General features: G+C 45.0%; 2 pseudogenes; one reads left to right on the plus strand and one right to left on the minus strand.

Moving 5' to 3' along the window:
- The window catches only part of LOC144372419 (endothelin-converting enzyme 1-like), a 37,626-nt pseudogene extending 34,263 nt beyond the window's left edge, over nt 1–3,363 (minus strand).
- An 8-nt stretch (nt 3,364–3,371) lies between these two features.
- Nucleotides 3,372–12,686, plus strand: part of LOC144372415 (chromodomain-helicase-DNA-binding protein 1-like) — a 34,956-nt pseudogene continuing 25,641 nt past the window's right edge.

Raw genomic sequence — 12,686 nt, forward strand, 5'->3', positions numbered from 1 at the left:
CGGCACCCCCTTTGGAAGACACTTTTGGTGGCCTCAGATGGCCCAGGGCCATCTCAGGCTGGGGCTTGGCCATCTTGGCCTGCAGATTCCTTCACTCCACGTTCAAGTACCACCCTGCTCCATCCCTGGGGGGCCAGCAGGAGGCTGTCGCTGCACTGGGAGGGGCATCCCACCCAGGAAATGCCCGGGTCAAGGAGAAAGGACAGGCAGGTTTTACCTGGTGGCAGCTGTGCCGCAGCACGAGGCACGAGTGAGTCAAGGACTCCTTCACCTGTGTACATGTTCCCACCTTCACCAAGAGCCCCAGCTGCCTTGATTTCATAATTGTCAAATTAGAATCATTTCCTGTCTTGTAAGGAGATGACTGTCCTTTTGAGAAGATTTGTCCCCTCTCAGGTAGCTTCTTCATTTTACCTACCTTGGGTGTCTTGAGTGGTTTTCAAAGAGTTAATGAGTATTTGTCAGAGCCAAGGTCTGTCCAGCATGGCTGCATGGATTGTTTTTTTCATAATCTGGCCCTTCCCAGCATTTAGGGTCCCAGGACAGGGGACAGCAAGGGGCAGCAGGAAAAGATCCCTACTGCCAAGGGGTTTGAGTCAGGATTGGGGTGCAGCCTGGCGCTGCAACTCCCTCTGGGTTCCATGGGACTGATGAGAATTCAACAACATGAACCAGAAATCCAGCTGCACACAAGGCAGGCGGGGGATTGGAATCTGAGGATGAAACCATCAACACCAAAGTCAAAAGTACTTTGGAGAGTCTGTGAGGCCACGGAAGGCCCTGCCTACGTGGACAGCTTAACTCTCTGATAAGCTGTTAGAACTTTCGTTGGGCCGTAGCCTTAAAGTCTGATGTGGTATGTCCAGCCTCAACTCCATTTGCTCACAGCTTTCAAAACTCAGTCAATGCTAGCCAAGGACAATGCTGCATCCTGAAGCCACAAAATAAAATGACCACAGCTATCAGCTCCTGTGTGCCTGGTATATGTCACAGATAAGCTGATGCATCACAGTGTGTTCTGTAGTGCTCAAAGCCCTGCATGATTGTAATCTCAGCTACTTTGGAGGCTGAGGCAGGAGGATTGCAAATTTGAAGCCACCCTGGCTAATTTTGCAAGTACCCTGTTTCAAAACTTTGACAAAGCACCTGCCTAACATATGCAAGGCCCTGAGTTTGATTCCCAGCACCTCAAACAAAACAACTCTACAGTTTGGATGTTATTAATGCTGTTACACAAAGAAACTGAGACTAGAGATGAATAACTCACACAGCAGGGCCCCACAGTGAGTGACAGGGCAAAGCCCCTCCTCTGACCAGGCCTGGCTGGCAGGTGCAGTAGGTGGCGTTCCCTGCAGCCCATTCCTTAGTGTCCCCATTGGTGCTTACCCAGCAGGTACTTTATGATGGCTTGATTGTGTTCCCAGAGGTTGCTGAAGGTCCCCCAGTGTGAGTGGCCATCAGGCACGGGGTTGGCCTTGATGCAGCCCCCACAGGCATAGCTGAAGAAGTCCTGGCAGGGGTCCACTGTGGGGTCCATGGAGTTCAAGATGGAGCTGGTCACTGAGACGCAGGCCTCGCTCAGGCACACTGGGGGTGTTCCTGGAGGGGTAAGGGAAAAAAGTCAGTGATGGGCAGGGAGGAGGGTTGGGGAGGGCAGCGCAGGTAGCCTAGGGCCCCCAGCACACAAGTTCCACCCTTTCCCTGACCGAACAGACTAGGAACTGGATAGTCACTAGACCCAGAACAAGAAAGGGTTCAGCAGCTTCATGATCTCCTGGTTTGTGAAATAAGACTTCTGCCCATTGCCTAAAGTCCCTTCTGTGGCTTAAAAGAACCCAGAGCCCAGGTGCTTTTTTCTCTTTCTAGGGATTGAATCCAGGGGCTCTTCACCACAGAGCTATATCCCCAGCCTTTTTACTTTGAGACAGTTTTGCTAAACTGAAGGTGACTTCAAATATCCTATCCTTTTACCTCAGCCTCCGACATAATCTGGGATTACAGGAGGGCACCAGCACACCCAGGGGTGCTTTTCCCTTAATCAACACTTCCTCCACAAAGACTCTCTAACTTCTTATTATTCCCTGATGCTCAACACACTTATCCACTCATTCACGTACTCAGCTACTCCACAAAATCAATACTGAGGCCCTTTGCCGAGTACAGAGTGTGTGTGAGGCGGGGAGACAGGAGGCAGTCTTTCCCTTCAGGAGCCGACCCTTTTCTGTTGGGGACACACATGTTACATAAGCAAAGTCAAAACACACCAAGAGAAACTGCCACTTATTTACAAAACTAAACTGAACGTTGACTAGGAGCCAACTGGGAGATGCGGACATATGGTACTAGGACTCAGGGACAGGGAAAGACTGGGAAAAGCCATTCCCTTACCAGGCAGGAGAGCTGTTTATCCCAATTGGGGGGGGGGTGCGGGTTGGTGGCTGAACAACCCTAAACCAAAATAATAAATAAATAAACAGAAACAACCTGAGAGGCTGGTTTGCCAAAGGCGTGAGCAAGGGCTGGACCCTGCGTCAAGGCTGTCTGATGAGCTCTTGCAAGGGACCAATCTGGCAGGTCCCCAGAGGCTCATGGCCTGCCCACAGGAGCCACCCAGGCCACAGGGGGGACTGCTTCCTGAACAGGCTGGGCACCAGGATCACCACCCACGTTCACGGTCTTTCAACCCTTGCTCCAGCGTCAGATGCGGATGAGATATCCCTGAGGAAACTGAGGCTCTGAGAGAGCGACCAGATCAAGGTCATCCAGCCGCACAGGAGAGCTGAGAGCCAACGCTGGCCTGTCCTGGCCCAGCAGCCCCAAGGCCGTGTTTTCCTGCTGTCCGTCTCCTCTTTGGTGGCCACAGCAGGGGCTGAAGTGGCCTGATTGGCAGGGTTGGTTCTTTCATCACACAGGGAGGCAGTGAGGCTGGGTAGCTTTGGAGACTGGTAGATCTGGGTTCAAATCTGGTGCAGAGACCTCCTGTACGAGCCTGGGTTGGGGGCGCAGCTCGGCAGTATGCATCTGCCACCGAAGGCTGAAGCTAACCCAGTGGGCAATCTACCTACTCCCATAGCGTCCTTGAAATGCCCTTGGTGGCAGCAATATTTGGAGGCTTTCGCTTGGCCTATAGTCAACAGGGAACAGCTCAGGGGGCTTCAGAGTCTCCCCCAATTTACAACTAGAGTCAACAGAATTGAGCTGACTCCTGAGAGCAGAGTAGCCACCCAGGGCTGCAGCCAAGAACTCCAGGACTGACCTGTGGTGGACTCCCAGCTGCTCGCCATAGACGTCCTCAGCGGGCGCCCCCTGGCGGCTGCGCGGCGCTCCCAGGGTCCTCCGCTGCTCACAGGAAAGGCTGTGCATGCACGGCGCGCGGGGTGGAGCCTCTTGCAGACAGATGGAGGGCCGAGTGCCGGGCTTCCAGGCGAAGGGCCAACTGGAGGCCGTGAGGACGCGGGTGCAGGGGCAGGACTTACGGCAGTGCGGCCTGACAGGTAAGTGGGCTGCAGGAGAAGGGCCGCCCAGACGCGCCACATGGTGCACTCCAGGTTTTCGCAAGCCGAGTCTCGCGAAAGGAGGTTTTCCCGCGGGTGCCGGTGCTTCCCCTCCGCCGGTAGGGCGTGGAGCTCGGCGCGAGGCACTTCCGGTAGCCGGGCGGTGGGCGAGGAAACGTGCCCGATGGGGCGCGAAGCCCGGGTCCTGGGCTCCGGCTGTGCGGGTGGCGCTGCGGTAGGACTTGGAAGACGCACCGCCCCTTTGACTCTCCTGACGGAGCCTGCGCCGGGCTGCAGGTGGCTGGCCCCTGGGTGGTTCTCCCCACGGCGTTCGGGTCACTCACGCCCGCGCCGTCCTGCGCGGTCAGTCGGGGTCCCGTCCTGCCCTGGGGAGCCACCACTGCGACCCTCACCGGCCTCCCCCGCCCCGTTCCTCACGGGAGCCCGGGACCGTCGCGGCGCCCGTGGGAGGCGGAGTCGCCGTCAGTCGTCTCGCGGAAGCGCTGATGGAGCGCGGGGGGCGCGGACCACGGCAGGACGGGGGGGGGGGGGGCGCGCCGGAGGTTCCCGCCTGGAGAGCGGCCATCTCGGTGGAGAGCGCTCGGCCCGCCTCTGACTGTGGGGTCCCACCCGCGGTTCAGTGGCTCTCGGGAAACTAGGCGCCGCCGGCTTCCCTCAGAGGGTGGTGGGCGGGTGGAGAGTGGCCTCTGTGCGCGGCTGGTCCGCCACAGTGACCCGGAGAGACTGCAGGGGACTGCGGAGGTGGCGGGTCACCAGGGAAGCTTTGGGAAGAGCAGTCGGGGTGTAAACTACCAGGCAGTGCAGGGAAGAGGGGGAACACTGGACCCAAGGGTAGCGACTGGTCATCCTGTTTGTTAAAGTAAATGGATATTTTGGGAAACTGTGAGCTAAGATTTTTCTTTTCCTGATTCCAGCAGTCGTGTGTGTTCTTTGTAAAACATTTGGGGAAATAGCCTATGCCTTTGGTGGGTTCCTGGATTCCTGGTCCTGGAGGTAGATACCACCGTCATGAGCCAGTTCTGTGATGGTTATCCAGCAGTTGTACCAGGAAGCTAAACCGGGGGCTGCTTTTCCAGCCCTTCCAACAAAAAATTTTATAGTGACCTAATTCCCTATATTAAATCCTTTTCTGTCTAACTTCTTTTTGGATAATTTTTTTTTTTACTTTTGCAGTCATCTTCTAAGTATTAAATATTGTTATATTTGTATAGTTTCATATCATTTTAATTAAACATGTTATTATATACTAATCATAGATTCACATGCAGTTTAAAAAAAAAGATCCCATGGAACCTTCCTCAGTTTCCCCAGTGATAATATCTTGCAAAACTTCTGTAGAATATCATAGCCCAGACATTGACTGGAGTTTTAGAACAGAGATCTGACTCTGGAGAGCCAACAGATCATTTAGAACAAGAGGAAACTTCAAACTGCAAGGCATCCTGATCTCACAAGAGGGGAAGGTTAATCATGGCAAGGTCTTCTGGGCGAGGGTACCTGGACTGCCTCATTATAGTCACCTCCTCCTAATCATATCTGGTAAAGGGTCCATTTTCTAAAGGTGTGAGTGATTAGATTGGGTAATCCAGGGTAACTCAGTATCTTCCCACCTCCACGCCCTCAACCTTAGTCAGGGCTGTAGAGTCCTTTTTGCCAAATAAGGTAACATTCACTGATTCTGAGGTCTGTGCATGAACTCTTTGAGGGTCACTCTTTATCCACCACTTCAACCTTTTACTTTTAAAAATATATATCTTTATTTTTACTTATTATTTTGTGAGGATCGAACCCAGGACCTCATATGTGTGACGCATGTGCTCTTTCCACTGAGCTACATCCCCATCCCATCAACCTTTTACTTTTGACTATTTTATAGATATAATTATAAATATATATATATATAATATATATATTTATATATATTATATATTTATATATAATATATATTATATATATAATATATATGTATATAATATAAATATTTATAGTGTCTTGCCATCCTTGTTCAGTTTTAAACACCCTTTATGTAGCAGTGTCTCCATTCTTAACCCTGCTTCTCTGTTGGCGCACAGTGTAGTCCTGTTTTCATTTTGTCCTTTAGCAGGGGCAGTCCACAGCCCAGTTGTACTAGGTTGTGGGGAGGCCAAATAAGGTGCTGGAGACAGCATGGGAGATATGGTTTATCCAGGAAAACTTCTAACAGATCAATGACGGCTCCACGAAGAGTTCCGTGGCAACAGGCTGAACAGATAGCATCTGGGTCCCTGAAGGTACTTCTCCAAGCAGTACCTCTCTTGCTCCTGGTGTTTTGCCTGATGGCTCTGGCCAAACAAGTGATATGTATCCTTTCCACAGAGCCCTCAGTTCTCTGCCCAGCCCCATTCAGGAAGGAGGCTTACATGTTAGACTGAGGAAGCAGTGACATCAGCATTAGTTTGTGTGTATGACCAGCATACATGCAAGAAAGTAGCTTTTTTACAGATAACACTAACTTGCCCTAGTTCCCAGTGTGCATAGAGAAAGCCAATGTCCTTCAAGATGATATGTATCTGGACTTTCCAGCCTAGGCTTGATCTCATTGGTCCCTTAAATTTGCTAGATGTTTGTAAACAGAAAGGGAACATTCAGGATTATGATGTTTTACTGTCCCCCTTTTCTTTAAGGGACAATATAGCAGGAATGGCAGATTTAGATGAGTGCCATTAAGCAAGCATATGAATAGTCCATGTGTTGTTTGTCACATCACTTCCAGGAATACTTATTTCCAGAAAAGGACAGTGGCTTGAGACTGGGTATTATAGAACAAATTCCAGGCTGAGTTTCTCATCGATCAAGAAGATTATATAACAGTGACTGGCTGTTTCAGGGCTTTGAATGGTAACCCAAGTCTGCCCAAAAAGAAATTTGGAAATCAGCTAATGTTTGTATACATAGAATATCCCAATAAAAGATAGAGCCAATAAAGTTTGACATTAAGGGAATGTAAGCCATGTTCTTCATTCAAAGCCTTAGAGCTTAGCCCACATATGTGCTGAAATGTCTACTCTCTGGTTTTGCTCTATTTTTTATTTCTAGGAATTCATTTACACCCTTATCAACTGAAGGGAGTCAACTGGCTAGCCCAGGGATTCCACTGTCAAAATGGCTGCATCCTGGGAGATGAGATGGGCCTTGGTAAGACCTGCCAGGTATGTTACTGTGAAGAAGCACTGTTTATCTACACCAAAACACCTCCTCACAACTCATTCCCATATATATATTTTTTTGGTACCCCACATTGAACTCAGGTGCACTTAAAAACTTAATCATACATCCAGCCCTTTTTTGTATTTTATTTGAAGACAGTGTCTCACTTAGTTGCTTAGTGCCTCGCTAAATTGGTAAGGTTGGCTTTGAACTCTTGATCCTCCTGCCTTAGCCTCCAGAGCCAATGGGATTATAGGCATGTGCCACCACACCTGGCTTAATACCATCTTTAAGTGCTGTTATATATGTGTGTGTGTGATGGTGTATGTGTGTGTGTATATGTATATATATACTAGAATACGAAATGCTTAACTTTTAAGAGATCACAACCTTGGGATTGATTTTTCTAGTTGTAGGGGCAGTTATTAACTATGTCATTACCTTTATATGAGCATTGACATGTGTCTGTGAGAAAAGTTACTTGAGTTACAAGTGAAGTTAATGGGCTCAGATTTAGGGCTTTTCTCTGTGTGAAGCATGTATACTTGCCCAAGGACCAAATTGACTGTCCTCCTTAGTAACACTATATGAAGTTAACTGTATTGCTTCTAATATTATTCTCTCTTTCTCAGTGGGGGTGGGTTGGGGTTGGGCTGCTGTCCATTTTTCTACAGTGATAGAGAAATATGGAGGAAGTACCCTATGCTTTCCAAAATAAAACTTAGACTCTCTGACCTTAAAAGGGGAGAATGAGATGTGGCCCCCTCGGGCATTGATCTAGTGATTAATGGTGGAGTGTTGAAATTGATGCTTCTGCGAGAATAATAAGCAATACTGCCCTGGGTTGACACATGGCCTTGGATTAATGGAAAATTCAGTCACAACACCTCTTGGGTTAATCACATAAGGATTACTTATCTGAAGGATACAAAAGATATCCTGGTATAATCATGATATATGTCAGAGGCAGCTTGATCAGAAATCAGGAAGATAAAAACTTTTCAATCCCAGGAAAGTTTCACCAGTGGTCACTGGAGAGAATGAGCAAGGGTCTCATCATCCTTTTAGAAGTTCAACTATCCCCTCCAGCGCTCACTATATATATAAACTTTAAGCTGGAGCAGCGGTGCACATAGGCTAGTCTGATCATATGTTGAAGCCTCCTTTACTTAGGCCAGATGTACCTCATCAATCTTGGCATTATTCAGAAACAATGCAACCACTTATATAAGGTCCCCTGAAATTCATCACTTCTCTCTCTTGGGCAAACAAATCTGTTCCTGGTATATTCCTGAACGAGAAATATGAAACTAAAATCAGTTTCCTGGAGGTATCCTCCCTATAATCTCCTTTGTCCCAGTCATTGAAATTGTCCTACTGACTTCACAGAGAGCCAGCAAATTCCACTTGTCCTTTGCCTTTCCACCTGTACTTTAAATTCTCTAAAAATATACCAACTCCAAGTCTGTTTTGGTAAAACAATGTTTAGAAATTTTGCATCTACATTATGAAGGATATTGTTTTGTGATATTCCTTTTTTATACTAATTTTGTCTGGTTTTAGTATTTGGGTAAAGCTGGCCTCATAGAATATATTGAAAAGTGAATTCTTTAATTTTCAGCAAGAGTTTATGTAAAATTGTTCTCATTTCCATTTTAGATGTTTGATAAAATTCACTAGTGAATTTATTTTGTAGACACTTCTGATTTGTGGTAATAAAAGACAAACTTTCTCTAAATTGCTTCCTCAGGGAGCACTCAACAGAATGGTTTTAATCCAGTTAAGCCACTTATTAGAGGGATGCTCTGGGCACAATTTGGGCTAGGATAGTTAAATGAGAAAATCATTTCCTTTATAAGATTAATATGATTGTGTCAAAAAAATGAACTGCCACTCTGTCATCACAGCACTCTAACCACAGCCATAAGCAGCAAGGTATGTTTTACATCATTGAAGTTACAGTGCATGCCTAGCCTATATGGTTTCTATTCATTAATGTAAAATTGGAACTGTAGTTTTGCATTTTATTATATTCACAATCATTCAACTGGCATTGAGAATTTATAATTTGCTTAAACATCCTATTGATGAGGAATCATGAGTTTCCCCTTTTTGGGGTTACTTAAATTAATTTTGATGGAACACCTTTGAGCCTATAGTTTTCTCAGTATTTTAAATTTGATCCTTAGGGCATATTTTTTCCTCAGAAATAGCACAGTATTTGGGGATGCAAGCTCTTCACGTGTTTTTTTTTGTTGAGATCAACTTTAGAGACATAAGTGTACTCAAACATGTCCTGAAGTATGCACATTTGGCTTTGCAAAGTTTCATTTCATACTCCTACTTCTTGTGAGAATTATTTATTGTCTGTTTTCTGCATTTGAATGTGTGTTATAGATATATGCATGTACAACTATGACATATGGATCTCGCTATACAGTATGATTATAATGCACCCATTATGAAAGACCAAAGGTTGTATCTGTTTTGTTCACATATAACTTGAGCTTAGAACTTAAGCCAGTAGAAGGCTCCCTCTAAATGGTTATAGAAGGAGGGAGAAAATTGGGGAGGAAGGAAAGCACTCTCATCAGAGCAGCTGAGCCAAGGGCCAAGGCTGTGATATGCGGGTACTGTTTGCTGTCAGGTCTTAGCACTTCTGGCTTAATAGTTTCAAAGTACTCCTGCTGTTTTCCAACAAGTGTATTGGTTTCATTGATTTTTGTTCTTTCCTGATGTTTTTCCCTTTGGTTCAGTTACATAAATATTGAGCCTCATTGCTCGTTAACTCTTGAAGTAATTGAACACCATCAATTTCCTTAGCAAAGTCACTGAGCTTACCTGATGTCATTCTAAGAATGTACTAGTTTCCTAATATGTGGAAGATTGTATGGAATTTCTTTATAAAGCAAGTCATGTATAACAGTTTGTGTTCTCTGCCTATGGTTGTGGGAACTTTATGGTTGTGTCTCCTGGAAAGGTGAACAAAACTGCCTGCTTTGTTTCAGACGATTGCTCTCCTCATTTACTTGACGGGAAGGTTAAATGATGAAGGACCATTTCTGATTCTTAGTCCTCTGTCTGTTTTGGACAACTGGAAAGAAGAAATGGAAAGGTACAGAGTAGATGTAGCTGAACTTGTATTGTTTATGTTAAGATATTTTTCTAGATGATGGATAAAAGATCATAAAGCAAAATCTTGTCATATTCAATGATTTTTATTCCAGAAAGGTTGAACTGAAACAGTGTAGGCAAGACACAAGATCTGATAGGGGAGGATCCAGTGGGTTTTACTGTTACCCTTCTACAATTTAAAGGCTAGTACTTATTCTCAGTAAATTTTACTGATGTAAAGGAGAAACTGCCCTTCTCATAGTAACATAGGAAGTAACTAAAGTGAGAAACATCATTGCATTTTTAGTTAGCATGAGACACTCTTAGACCTGATCCTTCTCCCTGCTTAACACAGACCTTATCCTGGGGTTTAACCATTATTCTAGGTACAGTTCTGTGACCAGCACCTAATGAATGGCATCTGCACACTGCAGTCAGTCCATGACATACACACACCATCTCATGGCTGTGGCATTTGGGTTCATCTGATTCTTTCCTTGGATTTAGATTTGCTCCAGGTCTTTCTTGTATAACATATGCAGGGGACAAGGAGGAAAGAGCCCATCTTCAGCAAGACTAAAACAGAAGTCACGTTTTCATGTGCTGCTGACTACCTATGAAGTATTCATTCGTTTCTCCTAACCTGGGTCCTTAGAAGTTGTAGAACCCACTGAATTATATTGACTTTTTTTTTTGAGAGCACACATTTTTCTAGGAGGACATCCACCTTCAACACATTGTCAAAGAGGGACTGTGACCAAACGAAGTGTAGGATCACTGTGCTTCAAGGTAGCTAGACATATTTCCCTCTCTACTGGTGGATTAAGGGGAAAGCTTCCCAGAAAGTGGCACTTTAACCCTCTTTGTTGATGAACAGGATGAGGCAGGCAGCAGGGCAGAGGGTTTCATGTACAGGGGCATCATGTCTGATAACCGGGGGATAGGAATGCAGTATGCCTAGTTTCAGTCTTGTTTTAAATCCTTATCTAAGTAAGTCCTTCCCCCAGCTCTTTTTGGCTACTTAATATCCAACTTGTCTTGTTTTGAAGTCTCTACTTAACCATAACTTCTATCTGTTTGTGTGATAGTGCTACTTAGAAATTGTGCTTAGTTTTTAACTTAGTAAACAAGTTAAAGGCTTAGATCCTGTGGTTTAAGAGAGTTAACAAGAAATAAGAAACTAGATTATTAATAATCAGAATTTATCAATACCAGTCTTTATTTTTTTAATTCTAACTTTTTTTATTTTGGTACCAAGGAATGAACCTAAGGGTACTTACCACTGAGCCAATCCTCAGCCCTTTTTATTTTTGAAGACAGAGTCTCAGTAAGTTGCTAAGGCTGGTTTTGAGCCTGCCACCTTCCTGCCTGGGTCTACAGAAGCTGCTGGGATTCAGGTGTGGGCCACCATGCCCAGCAATACCAGTCTTTTTAATGTGTCTTCCTTAATTTTTCAGATTTGCTTGAAAGATGCAACATTTCTAAAATCGTGAGTATGCTGTACCCTGTCAGAAACTGTGCTGAATGTGTGGAAGTCTTGTCTTGTCTTACAGTTTTTTGACACTTGGCCTCTTTCCTGATATGTCTGGTCTGTCTTCTTTGGGTCCTGTTGATGTATAGGCAGGCATGGTGGGGATTCTGTGATCTAACCTCTACTCATTAGCTATGTGTTATTGGGTTGGTTTCTTAATTTCCATCAACTTCAGTGTCCTCATCTGTAAACTGGGGGTAGTTACCTTTCTTACTTTGGATGACTGTTGTGACAACTGAGATTAAATCTACATGGTTGATGTTTAGCAGATTACTAGAGATTTTTATTACTAGCAGATTTTTATTGTTTTTTGGTTTTATTTTGGTACTGGGGATTGAACCCAGGAGTACTCTACCACTGAGCAACATCTCCAGTCCTTTTTATTTATTAATTTTTTAAATTTTGAGACAGGGTCTTTCTGAGTTGCCAAGGAAGGCCTTGAATTTGTAATCCTCATGCGTCAGCTCCCAGAGTCTCCAGGATTACAGGTGGGCCACTGCATCCAGCCTGGACACAGGATTCTTTACACTGTAACTTGCACAGACACCTTCTCAGGTCTGCTGCTTGAGATTTCACTGTAGTATAGGAGCCTTTTCCTGGCAATTACCAAGCAGCAGTCAGTGCTGTAGAACTGACTATTTGGAAAAGAAGTTTGAAGTATACTTGTAATTTGTCCATTTAACTATGTCTTGGTACTGGGGATTGAACTCAGGGGCATTGCCCAGCCCTTTTCATTGTTTATTTTGAGATAGTCTCACTAAGTCGTTGGGACGGGACTCAAATTTGCAATCTTCCAGCTTCCCAAGTAGTTGTCATTGTAGGTGTGCCCCATTGTACCCTGTGTGCATCTTTCATACTCAGAAGGTTTTGTTCTCAAAGGGCCTTATCAATATTTTAAATATTTTTTCCTCATCCAGATTGTTGTGAATGAGTTTCTGTTTTACTCTTACTTTGATGACTGGGCCCAAGATTTTATGATTCCATCCAGTATTTTGTTTTACTTAATTTACATTTAAATGAGCATATGATGTGTTCCCTCTTTTTCTTTCTTTTTACTTTATTTCATTTTATGTCGTGTCACGTTATTTCATGTCATTTCATTTTATGGTTCTGGGCATTGAGCTTAAAGCCTCTCAACTGCTCTTCCACTCAGTCCTTCCCCCAGCTCTTCTTGGCTACTTAATATCCAACTTGTCTTTTTTTGAAGTCTATCCATGGAAAGGGAGTTACTGGTAATAACCAGGAAATTAAATTATAGAGCTGCCCCATGGTCTGTACAATAGAGGGATGAGGAGTACAAAGATATCCATGAAACATGGTACTATCTGGCAGGTCTCAGA

The sequence above is a fragment of the Ictidomys tridecemlineatus genome, unplaced genomic scaffold (assembly GCF_052094955.1).
Source record: "Ictidomys tridecemlineatus isolate mIctTri1 unplaced genomic scaffold, mIctTri1.hap1 Scaffold_102, whole genome shotgun sequence".
Taxonomy (NCBI): Eukaryota; Metazoa; Chordata; class Mammalia; order Rodentia; family Sciuridae; genus Ictidomys; species Ictidomys tridecemlineatus.